General features: G+C 39.2%; 1 protein-coding gene across 1 annotated transcript in view; it reads left to right on the top strand.

Annotated features, from left to right (window-relative positions):
* The window catches only part of CLNK (cytokine dependent hematopoietic cell linker), a 190,845-nt gene that overhangs the window by 23,250 nt on the left and 146,521 nt on the right, over positions 1-21,074 (top strand). The window lies entirely within an intron of this gene.

Below are 21,074 nucleotides of genomic sequence, written 5' to 3'. Positions count from 1 at the left end.
CAGATCGCAAATAAGAGGAAAGGAGTACTTATCATAAGCCAGATATCAGTTGCCTCCAGCTTGGTTCTTCATTCCTGACTTCCATTCTTCTCTATATTTTTTATGGGGGTGGGGAGGATTTTTTCTGAGAGAGGTTAGAAAGGATTCTGTTGAGGCAATCCGTGAAAGGAGATGATAAAGTCAAATATTTATCTGTCTCCCCTGGTGAGGAGAACAAATACTTCAATAGAAGTATAGCTCTGCAATAATCCGACAGAAATATTGGTTGGCCATGTGCCGATGGAGCTGTGACGTTTTAGGAACTTAGCCTCCCTGAGTCTCATTTTCTTTATTAAATGAAATAGTAATAGTAACTATCTCAAAGAGTTGTTGAGAAAGTTAAGTGACTTAATGTATACAATATGTGTAGCACCGTGTCTGGCACACAGGGAGCACGCCACAGGCGCTGTAGCCAGTTGAATCAGGTTGCTGCAAAAGTAATCACACTTTTAGCAATTACTGTTTTTTGTGTTTCTTTTTTTTTTTGGAGACGGAGTTTCACTCTTGTTGCCCAGGCTGGAGTACAGTAGCACGATCTCAGCTCATTGCAACCTCCACCTCCCGGGTTCAAGAGAGTCTCCTGCCTCAGCCTCCCAAGCAGCTGGGATTACAGGTGCCTACCACCATGCCCAGCTCATTTTTTGTATTTTTTGTAGAGACGGGGTTTCACCATGTTGGCCGGGCTGGTCTCAAACTCCTGATCTCAGGTAATCCACCCGCCTCACCTCCCAAATTGGCAGTAACTTTTAATAGCAAAAACGGTGATTACTTTTGCACCAACCTAATACTTTCCAAAGATGGCTACAGCCACGTATCCCACCCCACATGCTTTTCTGCAGTGTATCCTGACACTTCCCATTCAAGGGTGAATCTGTTTCTCCACCTCCCTTAATTTGCATGGCCCTACAGCAGTTTTGACCAATGGAGTGTGACAGAAGGGACACTGTGTCAGCTGTGTGCATAGTCTTTAACTGTCTGGCCAGCTCGGCTTCCTGCCTTTAGAAGCCACCTTCCACCAAAGTCATATGCTATGACCGCTCTACTGTGAAGACACCCAAGCCTTGTGCAGAAGCCCTGGGGAGACACCCTGTGGAGAGATAGGGAGGCTGGGGGCATCACGCACCTGCCTTGAAACCAAGGATCCAGTCTGGGCATTCAGTTCAGTTCAGTGCTGAAATCACCATCCAAATGAAACAGCACCAGAGACCCCTAGAGGAAACCACCCAGCTGAGAACCAGGAGAGAGAAAAACAAATCGTCATTTTAAGCTGCTGTTTTGGAGTGGTGTGTTAGGCAACAACAGATGACTGGAACGGATATTGTCGGCTGGTTATATCATCATCACAATCATTGCTTTATGCAAGGGCCTTTGCTGTTAGATATCCAGGGTACAATTTAAAGATTCATATGACTTGATATTCCATCATGAAGAACATTCATTGTAAGTGAGAACAATAATACATCAGCGAGTGACAGTGGGTGAGCAGGATGCTAATAAGAGGTTCTCTGTTCTGAGTGTGTGTAAAGTGCTAAGAGGACACAGAGGAGTGAGTGGTTATTCTACTTGGAGCAAATATTGGGACGGGGTGTGGTGGCATTAGAGGAGACATCCTCACAGAGGCAGTGATGTGAGCTGACCTTGAGGAACAATGGGATGTTGCGAAGCAGCAAATGGAGAAGACAGGGGGGATAGATTTTCTCAAGTAATTACAGCAGCTGGAGAACTTCTACCCAGATTTAATGTAAAGAGTAACACTAAGACTGATAATTTGACTTATGTTGCTCAAAAGCTGATTCTAAGTAATTGGAGAGATAATTCGACTACTTAGGATAGATGGTGGAATTTGATTTTTCATATCTCTCGATTGGCAGGGAAAAGAAGAAGCTGCAGCAAAATCAGAAGGAGAATAAAGGCCTGAATCTGGCTGACAATTTTTAAAATCCTGTGTTGGCGGGCTGGATTCTGCTGCCCTGAAATGCCTCCTTTTGGGTAGGCTGCAATTAGAGGCATTTGTGCTGCCATTTGTTCCCATTGTTGTTTGTTTGAACAAAAATTCTGTGAATAACGAAAATTCTACATCCAGTTCATCTTCTGTAGGTTTTTCTAAGAACTCTATCTGCAAAGATGCGAGGAGTTTTATGATGAAGAAACATGAAGTGTTTCTCTACCATCTTTGTCAAGGTTTCATTTTCTCTTTTAATTTTTTCATTTGCTTTAAATATTGATTAGATACAAAGGAATAGTTATAAAATATGCATACAGTATAAAGAACAATAAAACATATTAGATATGTGTATGCATTCTCAGTTTTTATAAATTACCATTAATTTTGATGTTTTCATTCCTCCTTTCATGTTCACAACTCCACACCCCCAACAAGCAAAAACTATCCTGAAGTGTGGGTTAATCATCCACTTACTTTTATCTTTAGTTTATATCATTACAAATACTTTGGTTTTGCTGGTTTTTGAGATTCCTGCCAAAAGAATCATGTTACAGATTTTATCTTGCATCCAGACTGCCTAGTTTTGACAACTGGTTCTACCAGTTATGAGCTATGAGATCTTGAGAAAGTTAAGAAGCCTCATTGTACCTGTTTTCTCATCTGCAAAATTAAAATAATAATGGTGTGTACTTTGTAGTATTCTTGTGATAATTAAATGAGCTAATTTGTATAAGACATTTAAAACAGCGTCTGGAACATAATGTGAGCTATGTAAATCTTAGTTCTGATTGTTCTATAGTCTGTTTTATGACTGCCCCAACGTACATTCCAAAGATAATCCATGCTATTGTGGATAGCCATATTTCTTTCCATTTCATGGACATATATTTTATGTGCATATAATACCATTTATTTATACACTCTCCAGTCAATAGACACTTGAGTTGTTTCCTAAATATTGCTTATACCACTGCTGTTAAGAACATTCCAGTTTACGTGTACTAAAGCATAGATTCAGGAGTATCCGTACAGAAGGTATATTCCTAGGATTGAAATTTCTGAGGGTCAGAGTATGTATACCTTTGATTTTACTTAGGTCACAATGACCAAAGCAGCCAGGTCATTTTATGCTCTCTACCCACAAGTGTGCGTAAGTGACCCAGTTTCTTCATGACTTTGGAGAAAGTCATGCCAGTCGTTCCATACTGGGAGTTTTAATTTTTACCAAACCAGTGGGTGGTTTTCTGTGTTTTTTGACTATAGTGTAGCTTTAATCTGTATTTTGTTGACTATGGTGTAGCTAAGGATCCTTTCAGATATTTATTAGCCATTAAGCTTTTCTCGTCTGCACACAGTGCTTGTCAAATCTTTTGCCAGGCAAAATATATATATATATATATTTTTTTTGGTCAAGCATTTGTCATTTTCATATTGATTTGTATGCATTATTTATTTATTCTGTACACTTTTCTCAGTTTGCGACTTGAGTTGTTATTCTCTTTTGATATTTCCTTTTGGTGACCATAATTTCAGGTCAATGAGTCATAGCGAACTTTTCCTTATGATTCATTCATTTTGTGTATTGTTTAAAGAAACTTAACATGAGATCATAGCTTCCTACCTTGAATTCCAGACATCATAAAATCTGCCTTTCACTTTTAAATCTTTAATCAGCCTCTAGTTGATTAATTTGTGTACGGTGTGGAGGGATTTGGGGATTCCTTCCTTCCTTCCCCTTCCCCTTCCTTCCCCTCCCTCCCTCCTTCCTTCCTTCCTTCCTTCCTTCCTTCCTTCCTTCCTTCCTCCTTGCATGGATAAACAATTTACTCGGCACTGTGTATTTAAAATGCTATAGGCCGGGAGCAGTGGTTTACGCCTGTAATCCCAACACTTTGGGAGGCCGAGGCGGGCAGATCACAAGGTCAGGAGATTGAGACCCTCCTGGCTAACACGGTGAAACCCCGTCTCTACTAAAAATACAAAAAACTAGCCGGGCGTGGTGGCGGGCGCCTGGAGGCTGAGGCAGGAGAATGGCGTGAACCCGGGAGGCGGAGCTTTCAGTGAGCCGAGATCCGGCCACTGCACTCCAGCCTGGGTGACAGAGCGAGACTCCGTCTCAAAAAAAAAAAAAAAAAAAACTATCCCTCCTCCACTCATCTGCAATGCCAGCTCTGTCATAAACCAAGTTTTATTATACAAGTGGATCTTTTCTAGGTTTTCTTTGCCATGATTAATGTATCTACCCCATGCCAATGCACATGTCCTAATTAGCATAACTTTATTGTAGCTCATGGTGTCTTGAAATTTGTATTCCCCCGCTAGCACTTCAGCAGGAGATTGGCTCTTGAATGTCTGCTCTTTCATGTAAATATAGGACACACACACACACACACACACACACACACACACACACACACTCTCTCTCTCTCTCTCTCTCTGTCTCTCTCTCTCTCTCCCCCCCCCTCCTTTTTGGGGGTTTTGGGCTGGAATTACTTTGAAGTCTACAGATGACTTAGAAGATAAATGACAGCTTTATGACGTTGAGTTCTCTAGTTCATGAACATGTTATATATCTCCAGAGAGACCAAGAGACAGAGAGAACTTCTTCAACGTAATTCCACAATGTTTCATAATTTTCTTTCCAAAAGACTAGACCTTAACATATTTTGAGAAATCTTTTTTAGACATTTGACTTATTTTAATGATATTGTAAATGCTAAGATACCAACATTTCATATTTTCATGTCTGTTGCTGGTATATATTTTTGATGTGATGCAGACAGCAGGCTTCCTAAAAGTTTTATCCATTCGAATAATCTGTTTATTCTTTCATGTTTGTTATATAGATAATTATATCATCCATAAATAATTAAATTTTATTTTTTCCTCTCCATTTCCTTTACATTTTTTTTTCTTGCCTGACTACACTGGTTAGGCTAGATTAAAGTGGTGATAGCAGGCACCTGCGTTCTAAATCTTGAGGGAAATGCTCTAATGTTTCACCACAAAGTACAAGGCTTGTTTTCAGATTTAGGTAGGCTTTGAATATCAGGTTAAAGACTCTAGGTTGCTGAGAGACTTCATATATATATAAAATCAGTAAATATTTATCAATATATTTAATCAATATTTTCCCTATTTATTAAATGACTTTTTTTCCTTCTGCTTTTGTTAATGTAATGATTTATATTAATGGGTTTGCTAATGTTAAACTAAACTTGATTTTCTGAGATAAATTCAACTTGGTCATGACATGTTATTTGTTAACACATCGGTGCAGTGTTTCATTAATGAGTATTAATGAGAATGGCCTGTAATTTTCTTTCTTTCACTCTCCTTGCTGGTTAGCATCACATTTGTGCTGGCCTCATCAAATGAGTTGCAGTTTCTATTGTCTAATTTTCTATTCTGGACAAGAGACTACGTAATGGGGAATACACTGGACCTGTATCAGCAAACTGGTCTTGGATTGGTATCCTTGAGGGAAGGTTTTCAGCTATTGGTTAAATATTGTTGATGGTTATAGAAAGATATTCAGTTTTACTATTCCTTCATGAGTAATTTTTGTTGCTAGATATTTTTCTACATGTGTGTTTGTTCACTAATATTCTGTTACCATTTTAAATTCTGTTGTGCCTATAATGATGTGCCCTTTATCAGTTCTTACTTGGTCTGTTGGTGTCTCCCCTTTTGTTCCTGATTAAGCTTGCCAAAGGTTAATACATTTCAGTAGTCCTCTGTGTTTTCATTTCATTTTTGATATGAGTAACTTCTTTTTATGATTTCCTTCTGTCTGTGTTCTTGGCAATATGAGTTTGTTATTTCACTCATTGCCAAATTAGGTGCTTCATTAATTAAATGTTAGCCCTCCTGTTCTACTATAAATATTTCAGTTATATATTTCTATATTACTGTTCATTTTAAATATTAAATTCCCATTATTATTTATTCTTTGAATTATAATTTGCTGATCTATAAATAAATTCTGGAGTTTTTTACTACCTTGTCACTGATTTCTAACTTAATCATATGGTGGTTGTAAAAAAATGGTCTATAAGCTATTATTTTGTAAGTTTTTCTGAGAATTTATTTTATGTTCTTTTTTTCATACTTTAAGTACTGGAGTACATGTACAGAATGTGCAGGTTTGTTACCTAGTTATACATGTGCCATTGTGGTTTGCTGCACCCATCAACCTATCATCTACATTAGGTATTTCTCCCAATGCTATCCCTCCCCTATCCTTCCACCTCCTGACAAGCCCCAGTGTGTGATGTTCCCCTCCCTGTGTCCACGTGTTCTCACTGTTCAACTCCCACTTATGAGTGAGAATGTGTGGTGTTTGGTTTTCTGTTCTTGTGATAGTTTGCTGAGAATGATGGTTTCCTGTGGCATCCTTGTCCCTGCAAAGGACATGAACTCATCCTTTTTTATGGCTGCATAGTATTCCATGGTATATATGTGCCATATTTTCTTTATCCAGTCTATCATTGATGGGTATTTGGGTTGGTTCCAAGTCTTTGCTATTTGTGAACAGTGCTGCAATAAACATATGTGTGCATGTGTCTTTATAGTAGAACGACATATGGGGCATTTTTTTTTTCAATATTCCATGTGTGCATGAAAAAAAAGGTAGATATCACCATAAGTGCATGCAGTGTTTTAGAAATATCAACAAGAATTTTATAAATTATTAAAAGATAAGGTGTTAAAAACATTTAAAGTAATTGTGAATTTGTCTTTTTCCTGATAGTTATTTGCAAATACATTGTATTGAAACAGGATTTTCAAACTATTATTTCCTCCTGGTGAACTAATTTTTATATTGTAATGTAGTGACCTGCTTGGGAAAAATGTTTTTCCCTGAAGAGCTTATTTTGTCTGCTATTAGTATAATAACTAAGCCAGCCTCTTTTAGTATTTTAACATATGTCCTTTTTTTTTCCTTTTTTTTTTAAACAGAGTCTTGCTCTGTGACCCAGGCTGGAGTGGAGTGGTACGATCTCCACTCACTGCAACCTCCACCTCCTGGGTTCAAGTGATTCTCTTGCCTCAGCCTCCTGAGTAGCTGGGATAACAGGTACTCACCACCATGCCAGGCTAATATTTGTATTTTTAGTAGAGACAGGGTTTCATCATGTTGGCCAGGCTGGTCTCAAACTCCTGACCTCAGGTGATCCACCCACCTCGGCCTCCCAAAGAGCTGGGATTACAGGCATGAGCCACTGCGCCTGGCCTCAAGTGTCTTTTAACTAGATAATTTTCTCCATTTATAGTTACTAAAATTACTGACATTTATCTCAAACTTTATTTTTTGCTTTCTATTTGACCCCCCGTTTTGCTTCTTTTTTTTTGATCTCCTGTTGTTTGTGTGTATATGTGTTTGTGTATTTTTCTGACTCCATTTTACTTCTATCAGTTTGTCATATGTTTATTATATATTCTATTGGTATTTTTGTGATTTCCCTAGATATTTTAATACACAAGTAAATTATCAACATCTATAGCTAAACAATGTATTTACTATCTTGTAGAGTAATAATGGAACTTTCAACACTTGAATTCTGATCACTCACAATTTATACGCTACTGCTGTCATGAATTTTAATTCTATGTTATTCGTTAATTTTTTTAAGGTTTTCATTATTAATGTTTCAAACAGTCAATACTTTTAAGTATTTACCCAAATATTTAGCATACTGTTTGTCTTTGGTCATATTTTATTTTATTTATTTTTTTAGAGCACATGCAACTTTATTCTAAATAAACTGGCAAAGGAAATCATAAATTCAGGCCCCAGTGTGTGATGTTCCCCTCCCTCTGTCCATGTGTTCCCACTGTTCAATTCCCACTTATGAGTGAGAACATGTGGAGTTAGCTTTTCTGTTCCTGTGTTAGTATGCTGTGAATGTTCATTTCCAGCATTATCCGTGCCCCTGCAAAGGACATTAACTCATCCTTTTTTATGGCTACATAGTATTCCGTGGTGTATATGCGCCATATTTTCTTTATCCAGTCTATCATTGATGGGCATTTGGGTTCGTTCCCAGTCTTTGCTATTGTGAATAGTGCTGCAGTAAACATACGTGTGCATGTGTCTTTATAGTGGAATGATTTATATACCTAGTCATGGGATTGCTGGGTCAAATGGTATTTCTGGTTCTAGAACCTTGAGGAATCACCACGCTGTCTTCCAAAATGGTTGAACTAATTTACATTCTCACCAACGGTGTAAAAGCATTCCTATTTCTCCACATCCTCTCCAGCATCTGTTCTTTCCTGACATTTTAGTGATTGCCATTCTAACTGGCTTGAGATGGTATCTCATTGTGATTTTGATTTGCATTTCTCCTAATGACCAGTGATGATGAGGTTTTTTTCATATGTTTGTTGGTCGCATAAATGTATTCTTTCGAGAAGTGTCTGTTCATATCCTTCGCCCACTTTTTGATGGAGTTGTTTGGTTTTTTTCTTGTAAATTTGTTTAAGTTCCTTGGAGATTCTGGATGTTAGCCCTTTGTCAGATGCATAGATTACAAATTTCATATCTCACACTTTCCACTGAGGATCATATTTTTCAGTATGAAGAACAAAATTTGGAATTTTTTTTAAATGAAAGCCTATAGTAAGAAAATACTTTTTAATGCTAAAAGAGTCTTTATTTTCTTAAAAATGATAACTTCATTAGTAGTTATTAGACATCTAATTTCAGATTGGTTGTTTTCTCTCAGACTCATAAACTTATTTTTTATGCCCTTTTGCAAACAGTAGGTATTAATGAAAAATAACTGCTTTGGAAGGTAATATTTATTTTCTCTCTAGATGCTTTTAAAACCTTCTGTATGTTTTTTGGTTTTCTGTAGTTTTACTATAATATGGATAGATGTGAATTTTTTCTTATTTCACCTGCCTTGGATACATTGGATATCCTGATTTTCTATTTTGTTGTTTTCATCATTTCTCAATACTCTGTCATTATCTCTTTGAATATTTTTCCCTCATTCTTTCCCATCTTTTTCTGAAACTTTGATTAGATGTACACTAGACCTTCACACTTTAGCCTTCATCTCCCAACCTTTCATTCAGAGTTTCTATTTCTTTGCTCTAGCCTGAATTCTGAATGATGTATTTTAAGGATTTACGTATCAGTTAATTAGTTAAATATCTTTATTTGTGTCTAAACTGTATTAAAACTATAATACAATCTTTTCACAAATTTACTTGTTCATTTTTATGTCTCATTCTTATTTTTTATAAGAAAGTTCTTTTTCTTTAGTTAAACATAATATGTACACTTTGTTCATGTGTTCACTAATGAATATATGACATATAACATTTGTCCACTAGTTTTAACGTCCAGACTGAACAGCTAACCCTGTTGTCTGTTGTTTCTTCTAGCTCTCACTTTGCTGCTGTTATCTGAAGAATTTTTTTATTTTGTCTACATGCTCATATTTCTTACAAATTAATCCGTGGGAATTCTTTGAGGCCTGGGTTGCAAGTGTGCTCCCCCAGAGAAAATTTGTATTTGTTTTGTCAGGTACCCAAAGGAACTATTAAAACAGGCCTTCCTTACATTACTCAGATTGAAGGTTTCTAGACAATCTAGGCTGAAATCCCATGCATATTTGTTAATTCTCAGGAGGAAATTTTGTCCCTTAAGTATTGATGTTTGAGAGTACAGAGGTAGGCTTATCTCTAGTTCTCCCTTACCCTGAGAGAGCAGCTCTTTAGAGGCCAGTTTTACACACAGGTGGGTCTCCTATTAGACTCCTTTTCTTTACTCTCCTGCTAGGTTATTCCACAGTGTAGAATATGTGAGCTTTGTGTCAAGTCTCCCATGTTCTGCCGGGCCATGAAAATCAAAGGCCATTTTCCTCTGTGTTGGCAAAGCAACTAAGGAGAAAGCAGATTTCAGTTCTTTGCTTCTCTTTCTAGGTTCTCATCTTTATCCACCTTCATTTAGATTTTGGGCTCTCTCTGAATAGTCCCTACTTTTGGCATCTATTAATTGAAAATTAGTTACTTAAAAAAAACTTTTCTGTTGAAGGTTAATCATGATATCTGTTTATTATGCTACAAGAAATAAACAATATCCTCCCTGTGGAATTCAATTTTTTATTTTAATAAAATTATAGTTAAAAATAGAAGGAAAGAGGATTTTACGTTTTTCATTCCATCATCGGTGCTCTTATTTTTACATAAAGAAAAGTAACACATCTGTTCTTTGCTTAATGTGATTCACTAACGTTTTACAAAGGCATATTCAATGAACATGAATTAAGCTCTACTGCATGCCAAACTTTGTGCTATTCCTATTCAAATACATTATCTCATTAGATTTAATCTTCAGAGATAAAGGATTCAAGGGCTACTCTATATATTAAGATGCAAAAACCAGATCTCCCTGGTTTGAGAGATGAAAGAGGGGAATGAGCACTGACCCTCTCATTGTCAGGGAAATGTGAAGTAGATAAGATTCATGAGATGATCGAGATACCTTTGAGAAGAATTTTGTTAGTACTGAGCTTCTGTGCTCTTTCAAGCTTTGGACATGAATGTCTAGAAGAATGGAACAAAGGGGAAACCATTGACTCAGAACCAGAAAGGCAGAGGCCTAATTTTTTCTCCACTACTCATAAGCTCTGTGAACCCAGGTAAAAACCTTTACTCTGTAAGCCTTGGATTTCTTTATTAGGAAAAGAAAAAAAGAAATATTGGAAAAAGAAAAAGAAAACTTCTACCAATTTTCTCCACCATCTTTCATATGCCCATGCTTGAAATGGCAGAACGTTTGATCATGAAGACAGATGACTCTGGCTGCTGTGACAAGAGATTATGTGAGAAGAGATTAAGCCTTGAAATCAAGCAGACCACAGTTGCAATCTTTTCTCTGCTAGATAAGAGTTACATGATATAGTGTATGCAAAGCACATGAGAAATGTGTGGCATTGCGTGCCAATTAATTTGTAGTTCTTTGAACTTGGAGTCCTAAGACAATAACAGCTCCAGCATATAATGGCACTTGAGACTCAGATAAACTGGTCAGTTTCCTCATCTATTACATAAAAGAGATGATAATATATGTCTCACAAGACTGGTCCCCTGCTGCCACTTGAGATAGTACATGAGAAAGATCTTAATCACCTCAAAAGGACCATAAATATGAGATATCTCATTATGTGGTATTTTGTACAGTGAGATATTTAGTTAAGAATATCAGTAACGAGATAGGGAGTCTGTCCTATAACACCAGGATTCAAGTGAAATATGAGACATGATTCCATTCGTTTTCTGGTTTGCAGCCTATGTAGAAGGTGAATCTTCGGGGTCTGTTAGTGTCCAGAGATGAGTCACAGTGAAATCAGTGAATTTGACACAATTAAATGTGGTGGAATGAGCACTGACCTAGAATCTGGAAATCCAGGTTTCAGTTCAGAATCTATGGCAACTTTTTGAGGATAAGAGGAGGAGCATCTATGGGACTTAGGGCATAACATATCTATGTTTATCGGTCTTGCATAGCCATCACCTACAATAGTGTCTTGCATGGGTCAGCTGAATGAACAAGTGAAACATTTTTTTTACAGTTTGTTTTCCCTCCATAAAATAGTGATTATAATGGCTACCTCTTGGAATTACTTGGATATATAAGAAAGGCCTCACCTAGGACATAGTGGTTACTTAACATAGAGTACTTCCCTCCCTGAACTGCTAATAAGAATCTCATATCTGTATCCTAGGTGGATTTAATATGACTTCTTTTTCTACAAGTTAGAGTTCAATCATATGTCCATAAAATAAAGTGCTCTTCCAACTCCAAAAAGCTATGTCTTAAATTCCCTTCTTGTTCTTCACCAGAATTAATTACAACAAACAAAAGAAAATGAACAGATTCTGCTGGCAAAACTCAAAATCCAAAGGAGACACATGTATAACTATTTCCCAATCTTCAAAGACTTCAAAGTCCACCAGCTCAGATGCCTCATAAAAAGTAGCAAGATAGGAGACAGAAACTGAAAATGTCCAAGGACCTCCAACAAGCCTGAGACTTTGTGGTGGCAGGCACCAAGTCCCCACTTTTCACTAGATAATCACAGAGGGAAAGGGTTGAGAAATGAATTATCTCTTGATACATAATAAGTTTTTGGTGATAACTTCAGGGCCAGCCTATGATGAGCTATGATTTCTGTATATCACGTAGAGATTTAACCCACTTAGTAGGGGTTAATGAAGTAAGACTCAGCTCTTACCCTGAGGATATGAAAGTCTGTGGGGGTCTGGAAGGCACTAATGACAGCATCACCTGGGAAACATGGGGATAGAGATGTATACAATGTTCAGTGATGGCAACAAAAAGAGTGTGGGGAAAAAACCTACCCAAAGATAGGCCATCTTGAAGACATATATCTTCAGTGGAGTCTTAACAACAGGAGTCTTTGTTCAGCAATTTCTTCCTGTTGCCAGATCTGTGGCTGTGAAATCATGCACACAGATTGTTCACAGAGTTGCTATAGGAACATGTGCATAAAGTTGATCTTAAGGGATAATGAATAGTTAAGAATAATAGTTTGAATGTGGGTGTTTGCTCTCCTGTGGAACACAGGCAGCTACATTTACCCATGATTATGTTCAGGTTTACATACAAGAAAGAAAAAAAAAAAAAAAGCAGGTGAGAGAATAAAGCCCTTCTCTATCTTGATTGCAGTGTGGCTGTGACGTTGCACTCAGTGCCAAGAAGCACACAGCTTGGTGGCCCACTTCTGTCTTCTCCATTTCTATCTTTCACAGGCCAGTTTCACTGGCACTGAGGAATTTCTTCCTGGCAAAATGAATTTGCTTGGGCACATCTGCTCCAAAGCTGATAATATGTCTTGGAAACCCATTATCAGGCCATTTCACTTTGCACTTCAAATCTTGGGTCTATTTCCTGAGCTGACACATAAGTGACATAGACTGTCCCTTAAAATGCCAAAGCTCTCTGGATTTAAAAATAAACCTTAACCTTACAAAATTCAGCCTTTAGTTCTCTTTTGTGTTTTATTTAAAAGAAGTGTTCAAGTTAACTGAAATGCACTTAGAATTTGAAAATTTAAAAAACTTTTTAATTGATATATAATAATTTTACATATTTTAAGAGTATGGGTGATATTTCAATACAGGTATACAAGGTGAAATGGTCAAATCACGGTAATTCACATACCTACACTCAAATTGAAATTTAAGTTAAAGTCCTCCAAAACTTGTTCACCCACCACTGTGAACACTTTGGTGTTATTTCTTTCCAGGCTTTCTTCTATTCAAAATGTTAGATTACCGCCATAATATAAATCATATTTGGCAAAATTGGGATTTTACTGTTCATATATTGTTGTAGCTGCCTTTTTTCTTTAATAAATAATGGGCATCTGCCTGGATAAATAAATAGAATTTACAAGCCCATTAAAAAAAAATCAAGGTAATTGGGATATCCATCACCTCAAACCCTTATCTTTTCTTTGTGTAGGGAATATTAAAATTCTTCTCTTCTAGCTATTTTGAAATATACAATAAATTATTATTAATTCTAATTTCCCTACTGTACTCTTGAATAACAGAACCTACTTCTTCTATCTAACCGTATTTTTGTACCCATTAACCAACTTCTCTTCCAAGGCAGTATCTACACTTACAGTTTTAATGAATGTTTCTCTGTGTGTGCGTATGTGCCATTTTATAAGTACCTACTATGTACCTGGTACATATATTATGGTATAAGCTAATCTTAAATATTGAATGAAGATTAAATATATTATTATATTTAAAGTAAATGATTAGGCAGTTAAGTATGTAAATTCATGTCTATCTGACTTAAGCACTTGTGTCATTTCAATTTAACCATTTATAAGGTTCTTACCCTCAGAAAGGAGGGGAATGGATATTTCAGGATGAGTATAGAATCTTAAAACAATAGGGTTAAAAGTTCCCTTGAAGCACATTTATTCACTTCGCAGGCATTTAGTGAGCTCTGTAGCATGGGCTGGGCAACGACTAGACTCTGGGGACAGTGACATAAAATGTCTCCCTCTGTCCATCATCATTCACTTGTGTCTTCACATCATACTATTAGCTGCTAGAGGCAGTGAGGCTCAAGGCTGAGACATAGGATGGATGCTTGACATTGCAGGGGACACCTATCTAAGGCTGAAGTGGAATCCCAGAGAGGAAGGAGATCAGGGAAGGCTTTTCGGAATAAGTATTTATTTTTACCATTCACCCCACTTCCTTTAATGGCTCCAGGTCAACCCATAAATGTATTTCAAGATTCAATCACAGGCAGAGCAAACAGTATGTGCAAGTGCAGGAAGACACCAGATGCTTACTCAGCTATGAACTGGGATCTTCTAAGCCTTGAGATCTAGCTAAGGTTGGCATAAATGCCCTTTTCATTCTTTGTAGAAATGTGAAGCCCTGCTTAAGAAGTATATGAATCCCCAACATAAGTATCCTCTCATAACTATCTCTGGTTCAGAGTGCAGGGCAGGAATTCAGAAGCAGCAGAAAAACTGACTTCACTTAATATCTTGCTGAGCCATGTTAAAGTCAGTGAGAAAAGGAAAATCATTAGTACTGATCCTGTTTTTATTTTAAAATTTGATTTTTATTATGAATTGCTTGCATTAACGTCATTTTTTAAATATTGCATTCATTTTGATTACTGACATTGTTTGGTGCCGCCTTAAATTTTGCTCTCAATGCAAGGGCCTCATGTGTCTCACCCTGTTCTTCTTCCTGAGCCTTCACTATATTCTGGGTTGCGCAGTGTAGGGTCCCTGAGCTCAAACCTAGGCTCTGCCTCTTACTAGCTGGGAAACAACTTACATGTGACCAAACCTCAGTGTGTCTCAGTTTTGTCATCTATAAAATGGAGATAATGACAGCACCATATTTTTCAGTTGTGAGGTTTAACTGAGTCCATACATGGAATGTGGTAGGAGAGCACCAAACACCTAGAAAGCACAGTTGTCAGTTATTATGAAGGCACCTAAATAAATATGAGCAATCATTGCTCTTTGGTCCACCCCTCCCACTATCGCAACAACCAAGACAAGCCAAAGCTTTGGCTTTGTATGTAAAGCAAAGCTTGTGCCTGAATATTTGGGAGTAACGCTGAATGGAAATATGGTCTACACCTGAAACAACTTAAATCACCCAACAGACACATGCATTCCTTGTGACTACTTCCCATGCGGCTCTGCCCCTCAGTAAGAGCCATACTCAGCTTCCTGATATACACAGGCTCCCCTTTTCTCCCTTCACAAGGTATCCTTCTTGTCCTCTTGCCCCTGTGTTATCCAAATTCGTCTCTGTATTACACAGAACACTTTGATTTTCTCTAGCCCTTTCTTCAAAAATCAGTTTCAGGCCTGCGTTCATAGCCAAACTCACCGAGATTCACAGTAGCGAAAAGGAATTTCCATGTAACATGATCTAGGGAACTACAGTTATAAACCATCTAAGAGCATAAAATAATTGAGGAACATAAGATATTTGATGTGGTTGGGGCCCAAAGATGTCATAGTGGAATTTCCCTTTGGGACGTTTGGACATGTATTTGTGACACTGACAGTTTACAATTGAATTGGTATTTGGGCATATTATAAACTAATTTTGAACTCTCATTGAGGGTATATTAGAAAGTGTGATAGTGTGATAGTCTCACTTGTGAGAGTGAGGATTCTGGCGTAGCCCCTCCCTCATCCACCCTGTACCAATCCTCTGTTATTATACACCTGTGCATGGCTGTGTATCTTCTTCCCAGTGTGTTCTCCTTTGTCACTTCAGCACCTATCCTTGTGGAAGCAGGAAGTTATGATACAGGAGCAGCAGGCAAAAGAAAGGAAAACAGTCACTATCGGGCAACCATGATAGACTATTTTCTTACTTCTGAACTGTAGGCACCATCAGGACAAGGACTGTGTCTCTCTTGGTCATTATTTTATCCATCCCAAATATATAGCACCAACCCTGGTTCAGAGTAGATATCCAAGAGACATTCTGTTGATTGATTATTGCTAGAGCAACCGATTAAAAGATGAGCAGAGGCCGGGCGCGGTGGCTCACGCCTGTAATCCCAGCACTTTGGGAGGCCGAGGCGGGCGGATCACGAGGTCAGGAGATCGAGACCATCCTGGCTAACATGGTGAAACCCCGTCTCTACTAAAAATGCAAAAAATTAGCCGGGCGAGGCGGCGGGCGCCTGTAGTCCCAGCTACTCGGGAGGCTGAGGCAGGAGAATGGCGTGAACCCGGGAGGCGGAGCTTGCAGTGAGCCGAAATCGCGCCACTGCACTCCAGCCTGGGCGACTAAGCGAGACTCTGTCTCAAAAAAAAAAAAAAAAAAAAAAAATAAAAGATGAGCAGAAACTAAAGATGGTATCTCATGAGTGTGAAGTCATATGAGTTTCTCCCTCTGCAGCCATCACAGGGAGGAGTAAGTACAAAGAACTATTTGTAACTTTCCAAGAAGATTCATTCTTCTCCAGGTGACATAAGTTAGAAACACAACCAGCAGAGAAAACGCGAAGGGGAGAGTAACATACTAGCCAAGACCCAGAACACTTACATCCTGGAGTTGAACCACACAGTTTTAAGCATCGTGTCTATTTTTCCATTTGTCTGTCTGTCTAAATGTGTGTGTGTATATAGCCTCCTATGTTCTAGGTAGAGCATCTGTCATCCATCAATACAGATTTACCAGATACCAACTAAGATAAACATTAAAAAATGGCGACTTACAGCTTTGAAGCATTTAACATTTGAAATGTCCATCAGTGTTCACTATTTTACATGCCCTTCTCAGGAGCTCTAAAGGAATTATAGGGCAAACATAATTATTACCATTTTGGAGTTGAGACAACAGAGGATTAAAGAAGTTAGATGACTTTCCCAGCTACCCAGCTATTAAATGACAGTGTACCCAGTGAGTTAAGTTTGGTCATTGTCGTTTGCATTGTTTTATTTTTCCCCCTTTTTTTGTATATAGGTGAGGAAACTACAGGGCAAAGTTTTCATGACTTACCCACATGCATACAGGTCCAAGATGCACTAGCACAGTCAGCCAGTTTTTTCTTTCTAATGCTCATGCCGTCTTCTCTCTCCTCATTCCTTACTCCCTGCTTCTATCCTGGTGGTGCACTCTGCCTAGAAAGACCTCCTCTCCCCAGCTGGTCTACCTTTAGGGTATAAATTAAATGACTCTCCAGAAAAAAAATGTTCCTTATTCTCTGAACCTCAAGGAACATCCTTCCTGTGCCTGTTTTCTCTCCTTTGCATTGTTTCATGTTGCCTCGGCCTTTCAATCAGAAGCTCCCTGAGGGCAAATGCAATATCTCACCCATCTCTGCATGATGCAGGACAATTCTGAGACTTGTCAGGCATGTGGCAGGAGGAACTGGACATGAAGTAAGAGTATGTATGGCAGTGTATGCTGAAAATAGTAAACGACACTATGTAGGTCCAATTTGTGTATTTATTTCTACTTTACACCTTTGCCTTTATTGAAATAGACTTACACAGTTTGTTTCTCATACGTTAGGTAGGTGTTTTAGTCCATTTTCACACTGCTGATAAAGACATACATGAGACGGTGATTTATTATCAAGAAAAAGAGGTTTAATGGACTAACAGTTCCACATAGCTGGGGAGGCCTCACAATCATGGCGGAAGGGCGAAAGGCACATGTTACGTGGTGACAGACAAGAGAAAATGAGAACCAAGAGAAAGGGGAAACCCTTTATAAAACCATCAGATCTCATGAGACTTATTCACTACCATGAGAACGGTATGGGGGAAACACTCCCATGATTCAATTATCTCCAACCAGGTCCCTCACACAATACGTGAGAATTATGGGAGCTACAATTCAAGATGAGATTTGGGTAGGGACACAGCCAAACCATATCAGTAGGAGAATTGTATTTTTGAGAGTTCCAAGTTAATGGATGAGGTACTTGAAGGATGCATTTTGTCATGTATTTAATTATTCACTTATTCATTCAGAAGAAGAGGTCTGAAAGCTACGAGCTGTCCATATGCAGCACTCCCAGCAGCTGGGGGAATAAATCTCTTAGTCCCAAAGGGGACTAAGCACATCACAGTACAGTATCCACTATGGTCTTGGCATAATGTTTGGATTCTATCCCAAGGGCAATGGGGTCTCCACTGGAGTGAGAGTAGTGTCTGCAGTTTACCCTTCACTCCATGTAAGCTCCTGTTTCTGCTGAAGTCATTCTGCACCCTTAGTGCAGACCCAGGTTATCAGAAACCCCAATGATGGGAACCACCTGCTGTCTCTCTACCTCCACCGAGGCTTCCGCTTCTACCAGCAAAACCCCGGTAACAACATTCCCATTCCCCATCCCTCTCATACTAAGTCCTCCAGCCCCAGGAGGCCTGTGCAACCCCACTGAGTAAGCCCTCCCCGCACCCCTAGCAAAGCTCCCGACCTCCCACTCCAACCGTCCCTCAGGAGGCCCATTCTTCTCTACTTAAGGGTCGAAATCATGCTAGAAAGTTTAAACATGACTCCCTGTATTCTCCCACAGCTTCAACACACCCAAGGCAAAAATCCTACATTCTGATCCAATGCTTTAATTTTTTTACATGAAAAATAGCCCTGACATGCTCAGCGGTTGAGGGTTGGGCAAGCTTCCAGAGTCAGCTGCCACGAGGCCCCCTTCACTGTGGCTTCACTTCCAGCTATAGCAAAGGTCTGCCTCTGAAGCTTGAAACACAGGCTCCCAGGTGAGCGCTTCCTGCTGGCTTCCAGCATCTGCTTTTCATCTGCCTATAAGTAGGTTTCACGTTGCTGTTTATAGTTCTTGCTACAAGGACAGTTTCTGGGCAAGGAAGCAGAAGCCTGCGGTGCTTGGGAGAAGGCAGAAGCGTGATGATGGAAGAGGAAGAACAATAGTAACCACTCACACTAGTGCAGCCCTTCCTAGTCTGCATCTCCAGTCTGGTGATGTGAACTAATAGCCTAGCCATAGGATTCACATTTTATTAAGGAGGTGGAAGTGAAGAATATGCAGTTTCCTTAATGGTGCATAGCAGTTAGCAATAGAGGAAGAATTATAATACACAAGGTGTATGAGTGTGTATATGTGTGTGTGTGACACAGAGAGAGAGAGACACTTTTAAGACCTCTTCAAAAATGTTAGTCCAGGCCGGGCGCGGTGGCTCATGCCTGTAATCCCAGCACTCTGGGAGGCGGATGTGGGAGGATCGCCTGAGGTCAGGAGTTCGAGACCAGCCTGGCCAAAATGGCAAAACCCCACCTCTACTAAAAATACAAAAGTTAGCTGGGCGTGGTGGTGCATGCCTGTAATCCCAGCTACTTGGGAAGCTAAGGCAGGAGAATCGCTTGAACTCGGGAGGCTACGGTTGCAGTGCGCTGAGATCACGCCCCTGCACTCCAGCCTGGTGACAGAGCGAGACTCTGCCTCAAAAAAAAAAAAAAAATAGAGACAAAAAAAAATGTTAGTCCATTGTCCTCCTCCATGCAACAATGCCCCAAATAACCTCTTTGGCAGAGACTTCAGAAACAAGAAGTGTACTCATTGTCTTGAAAGTTAGATTGTAGTGTTATTGATTCAAATGACTGCAGATCAATGATCCATCATCAAACTGAAAATGAAAGATAGTGTGGTCTAGGGACACGGAGCCCAGACATTAGAAATTGGGCACCTCTGGAGTTGAGTCTTAGTTATATTCCACTTTGTGTGTGTCATGGAAGAAATAATTTCACATTGCAATGCCTCCAGTGTTTCACCACTGTAGTAATTTCTTTCATGAGAGCATATTTGTCAGGCACTCAGAGCAGCACCATCCAACAGAACTTTCTGTGATGATGGAAGTGTTCTAAATCTGCACTGTCCAATATGGTAGCCGTTTGCAACATGTGGCTACTGAGAACTTAAAATGCAACTAGTACAACTGACGAACCTAATTTTTATTCATTTTTAAATGTTTCATTAATTTTAATTTATATTTAAGTAGCCACATGAACGCATGGCTACCATATTGGAGAGTAAATATCTAGAAACTGCTAATTCATGATCTTATTTGTTCTCCATGACTTTTATAAAGCCCAAAGTCTTTTCGTTTTATGGATGAGGAAACTGAGGCCCACAGGAAATCCCATTAGGCTCTCATAGGGGTATCTCATGCCGTTAGTTGGTTCCCAAGCTGAGGGCCATAGGCAGCCCCCTCTCACCCAGCCCACCGGGATACATGCAAGTCCTAAAGCCAGTTGATCATCGCCTGAGCAGAGAAAGTGCTTTGCACAATGAGCCAAAGCCCCTGACAAAGCATTACTCATTGAGTCAGTGCGGAGGCATCCTGTCTAAACCATTTCCGTCACCAGCAGAAGAGACTGGCTGGGTAAAAGACTCAGAGCCATTCCGTCAGTTTCATGCAGCCTCCCTCAGCAGTGCAAGAAAGGGCCTGAAACTTGATGTTAGACTCTTTTTGTATTGGCCAGAAATGTCTCTAACTCGCCAGGTAAAGAATATTCTGAAACGCCCACTTCAGCACAATGATTTGCGGCCTTAAAAGATGTCTTCTGGAAGGCACCTATAGGAGCCGAATTGTGTCCCACAAACATGCATATGCTGAAGCCCTAACCTCCAGCATCGCAGAACGTGACTGCGTTTGGAGACAGAGGTAACTAATTTCAGGTGAGACCATTAAGCTGGTCTCTAAGCCAATGTGACGGATGTCCTGATGAAGAAATTTGGGCACAGGTGTTCAGAGGGGACCATTAAAAACACAGAGATAAGACAGCCAGCTACAAGCCAAAGAGAATGGCCTCGGGAAAAACCTTGATCCCAGATTTCTGGCCTCCAGAATTGTAAGATACCAAATATCTGTTGTTTAAGCTACCCAGTCTGTGGTTCTCTCCTATGGTAAGTTCAAGCAAACTAATACAGTATTTATTTGATAAATCTCTCCAAACGATTCTAGCAGGAAGCACAGGTGGGCAACTCTAGCTTTAATTCATCAAAGAGTGACAATCATAGTAACACCACTGTCAACAGCAACAACCACCA

This window comes from Theropithecus gelada, chromosome 5 (assembly GCF_003255815.1).
Source record: "Theropithecus gelada isolate Dixy chromosome 5, Tgel_1.0, whole genome shotgun sequence".
In the NCBI taxonomy this organism is placed as follows: Eukaryota; Metazoa; Chordata; class Mammalia; order Primates; family Cercopithecidae; genus Theropithecus; species Theropithecus gelada.
The sequence above is the reverse complement of the archived record's forward strand: the minus strand, read 5'-3'. Positions and strand labels throughout refer to the sequence as shown.